Here is a 5201-nt window from a genome sequence, read left to right as displayed (position 1 = left end):
CAGTTCACAAAGTTCCTTTTAAAATTAAGAGGTGGCTTGTATTTGCACATAAACAGTATTTGTGAGCAGCGTACCTTTCACAGAAAGGACAGAACACAGCACTAATATTCAGTTAGATCCCACAGGGAAAATATTTTGAGGTTTCTGGTCCTCAGTGCCTCATTGTTCTTTTATTTCCCATACATTCCAGATTTGCTGCAATGTGTTTAAAATGCAAAGAAGAAAAAAATACAACCAGAGAATTCTTTTATCCTTGATACCTTATGGCAGTTTGCGCTCAAAAGCTCTTACCTTTAATACCCTGATTGTTTTCCCCAACATAAATTGAGCCACAGCGATAGTTCAGTAAACACACTATGCGTGCAGATTTCCAAAGAAAGGCAAGGAACCTTTCAGCATGTACCGTCACCCCATGTAGAGAACAGGGAGGGGAAAATACTCCAGAAACTGCACAGGAACACCCAATATACCCTTGCCCTGCTCCTCCTGTTAAACTGAACAATCATTTCTCCCAATTCAAATACATCTGCTGGTCTCAACTCTTCGGGAGAGCTCCCCAAGAACTGCTGGCTCCTGTCCTAAAGCTTGGTTGTCTTAACCACCCTCACCCCCACCCCCACGCCCCCAACCCCTGCATCCAGCAGAACCCTTTTCGGTTTGCGACCATTGCCCTCTCAGACTCCCGCAGTGGTGCTCGGCAAAGAGCCCAGCTTAGTCTTCGTGGAGCCCTCCTCATCGCAGCTGGGGGCTGCTTTTTGCCCCCCCCCAGGCAATGACTGCACCTCCCTCTTTGCACACCCGCAAACTTGCTGGGGGTGCAGGCACATGGGCAGCAGGCTGGCACCTGGACAAGCGTCCTGTGCCCTCCTAGCACATCCCGAGCTCCTCACCAAGGGCGTCTCATTTGGACGATCCACCTCCAGCTGCAGGGGAAGCATCTGCTTCTCCTGCTCCTCCCAGCTGTGCGGTCACAGCCCATCGCTGCGCCATGGAGGGGCCTCCCTCAAATGATCTTATTTGGGAAGAGATCAAGCACCGTGTTGAAAACAGACCTACCTTTTCCTCATGTCAAAAAGCAGAACTCCTTAGTGGCACCAACACATTTCACAGTTAAAGACTGAAGAATTTAACACTGGCAGAACAGAGTTCAGTCCAGGCAGAGTTGCTCAGCTCATCTGAAGGAACAGAATAAAAATGCACTGGTTTTGAACCAGCTGGGTCAGACTCCTTAAAAATCAAGCGTGTTTCTATTTAAGTTTTCTTTCCGTGATATAATTTACGAGTTTTTTAGAATAACAGAAAATGAAATATCTGCTTTACTATAGTTTGGAAGGGAATGAGTCCCAGCTGTATCACTGCCATCAGACTCTCATTTCATACAGTGTTTCTTCAGCAGCCTGGTTACAGCGTACTGCTCAGTGACCTGCTGCTCATTCCTTTTTCCTAACAGCTTTAAACACTCTCAGGGCCTGAAAAGCTTCAGTTAACCAGCAGCTCACTGTAGAAATGCAGAGTTAAACCCAGCAGTCCTTTCTCAGGGTTAACACAGCATGTTAATAAATGATCCCGGTCTCAGTATCACCACCTACCGATCAACTCGTGAGAGCAGCCATGAAGTCTGCTGAGGAATGGACATTTTGCTAGTGATAGAAATAATGAAATGGAGCATTAAAGGGAAAAAGAAAATTCCCTTTATTTTATAGTTTAGATTGCAGGTGATGCAGGAGCACACAGCAGAAAAGGTCATCACATGAAAACGGTGAAGCCATTTTGCAGGTTTACCTCTTTTCTAGGGCATTTTACTGGATGATCATAACACGAGACAGTGACAAATGCGTTCCAGCTGCGATAAGATATGTGGGTCATGCTGACTTTGCAACATTATAAACCGCTATTGGGGATAACACAGCTTCTCTGCGAGGTAATTTACCTTCTTTGGATGAAAAGATAAATGTGAATTAACAGGGAAGAGTCTGAAACATCTGAGCGGTGCTATTGATCTACTAAAGACCTAGATAAGTCACAGACAAACTAATGCTTGCTTTGCTTGAGATTAGTGATGGATGGGATAGCAGATTGAGCAGCTAAGGGGCTATCGCTGTCAAGAAAATCTTAGCACTTTTTTTTTTTTATTATTATCCTGCAGTAGTGGGGAGAATACGTCCCATGGCAGCAGTGGGCAGAAGTGATCTTTTACTTACAACATTATGGACAGTAAACAAAAATATTACAAAGAACAAAAATGCTCACTGCTTTAAATGTGTTCAACAAAAATACAACCGTTCCTGATGAGAAAAATGTGGGTTTGATGAATATTTAGCGGAGTTTTCAAAAAAATAAAGCGAATAAATGGAGCATCTCAGGGCAGAAAGGATGACTGTGCAATGGACATGAATAGAAATTAGTCTTTTAGGGGCTTTCTTTGCTTTGTTTTTGGGCTTCCATCCCTGCTCAGTCCTACTGGTCAAGGGTAAAAGCTGTGAGCTGCGTGTCTAAAAGCTGACATGACTAAATCTATTGGAATGAATTTACAGCCATCGCATCGTATAGCATGGATTTAAACTCAGCATTCTTAACATTTCCTATTAATATTTATTAGTGATTTATTCAAGTTTATAAAGCATTTGCCTACTCTTCTGAGGAGACACACTGTTTTTAACAACTGAATACATAAATCCCAAAGACGACAGATGAATTTGACTCCACAGTGACATTACACTCCAATGATTCTTACAGAGGGTATTTTTGCTGATTGGACACGAAGTAATTGTCATTCTAGTTAAAAGGGCAGGATAACACCCAAACAGATTCTTTAGGTAGTTTGTAGAGAGGATCTTTAAAAGGAAAAATAGTAGTATAGTGCAACTACACTAGATTCTGCTTCTGTGCAGGCAGAAGAATTGGACAGTCCCTTCCAGGCTTACGTGTTGACAAAATTCTTTTTCATCCCACAATCCCTTACCTCCACACAATCCTTGTCGTTCCTTTGTTTCCACATGAGCAATGCCAAAAAACATAAGTGCTTCTTGAAACATGCAGCCCAAACTCATTTGACACTGCAGAACAAAAGTAGGGAATTAGGACACTATTTCATCACTCGTTTTCAAGTCTCTCTCCAGCCAGCATTCAGCCTTTCAGGATTTGTTCAGGGTCAAGATGGGAAGACTGCCTTAGGCTCTCTGACTGTTTCTTTCATATATTCTTTGGGTGCTTCTGTTTCTATGCAGTTTCTGTCCCATTCCTATTACTCCAACCAATACCAAGTAACTTTCCGCACCTCTCCCAGTGATCAGTGATCAATCCCAGTGATTTTCATTGTTTCGTAGTTTGTAAGTTTCTTATTATTTCCCTACTTTAATCTATATTGCAGTTCAATTGCTTCTTATAGGTAACCTGGAAACTGGCAGCAGTTAGACCCTCAACATCAGCCAGGTTTTGTACAACATCCAACACCCATTCAGTGAGCTGGGAAATGAGCTTTCATAGCACACGGCAAAGTCTGAGCTTTCTTGCCAACTGGCTGCCTGGCTAGTAGATCTGTTTAGGTTATGGAACAGGGCATTTCTCCTGTGCATTTGGCACAACTTTGCTAGCGTTCAGTGATTAAAAACCAATTAGACAGCCAGGTCCACCATGCTCTTTTTAATCCAGCTAGAAAACACTGGGGAGAATACAAGTTGCAATTACTAGGCTTTCTGCTTCACCTGTAATCTTTTTTTTAAGCAAATGTTGTAGGCAGAGCAAATACAGTAATTCTATGTGAAGAATGTTGTAAAACCACTGCTATAACGACACTTCTGGTTTGTGCAACGAGAGCCTTATCCACTTACCTATTGTAATCAAACTCCTGCCCCCCGTGAAAAAGAAGAGATCGTAAGTTCGAGGAAAAGGATTGAGTTCTTTCTTAAGAAAATGAACAGCGATGATTTTTAGCAGAGAATCTAAATGTTTATGGGTATGAAAGTTCTGTTTGTAAAAGCTTTCCAGAAAAGTTCTATCTAGTTTAATCAGATTTTTGCACGTGACCTGATTTAATTACTTGTCAAAAAGTGCCTCTCAAGATAACAAGCTTTGAATTTGGAAGCAGAAGGGTTAAATCCCAGATTTTTTCCTACTCTATCCTATCTTTGTTTTTCCTGCACAGGGTTTAGAGGAGGCATTTGAGTAACCAGCCTGCAACGTGCCAACATGCCCAACTGAACAGGGCAAAGAGAGTGTCTCGGAGGGAAACCAGTCATTACCTCCAACCCAGCCATCATCATCACCTCAGCTGGTTTTGGCCATCATTTAAGCACTTGACCAGGTCACGGTTTCCTTTTCCATATTTTGTACGCAATGCCATCAGAACATACAGCTCTGGAAGGAAGATTCATAATTTCCAAGGTCAAATGAGATACTGAGAAAAAAACCTGTTAAGTCCTAAGCTTTACTCTTCTTCTCCCTATAGCAGCACCCATAGAAAAGCACACCCCAAGTAAAAGAGTGAGGTGGCACATGCTTCCTGGGCTGCCTACTCCCTCGGAAGCACCAAGTCCAGGTGTTAGTATATATTCTAACTCGAGCGCAAAAGAGAGCACCAAGAAACATGCTCAAAAGAAAGCAGACCCCTTTCATTCCTGCAAGATACCACCAAACACAACTAATTCCAAAGAGTTCACTTTAACATTTGTGAATAATTAAAAACCTGAGGAGTTCCAAAGGGGAGCTTAGCAAAGAGGGGAAAACTAAGAAAGTTGCCATTTGCAAACAACAGAGTATTCAACCAACTAATCCATAACCATAACCTTAAGCCAACCAACGGAAAGGGCAACTGAAGGGCAATAACAGAAAATAAACATCAGTCCCAGAAAGGGCTGAGAGCAACGTTAAAGTAATTCTGCTGCCCGCGTCCATCTCGTACAGCGGCACTCCATCCTGCCTGTCAGCCTCGGCAGAGCCCCGGGCTGGCGAAGGCTCTGCTTCCCTGCCCTGCATGGGGATGTGTCTGGAGGAGTCCTCGGGCGTTTTTAGTAAAATCCCTGATGTTTTATTCAAGAGCCTTTAGAGAGGAAAAGAGCACACAGTGGTTAATGATACATTTCACTGCTGATAAAACCGCAATTTTGTGCTCCAAAAAAAAAAAAAAATCCACCAGCGAAGTGGGGAATTGCCCCTCTATTACTATGGACCAGACAAAGCCCACAGGTTTCTGTCTGCGAGGC

The sequence above is a fragment of the Vanellus vanellus genome (assembly GCF_965231255.1).
Source record: "Vanellus vanellus genome assembly, chromosome: 11".
NCBI lineage: Eukaryota > Metazoa > Chordata > Aves > Charadriiformes > Charadriidae > Vanellus > Vanellus vanellus.
Note: the sequence above shows the minus strand (reverse complement) of the source record.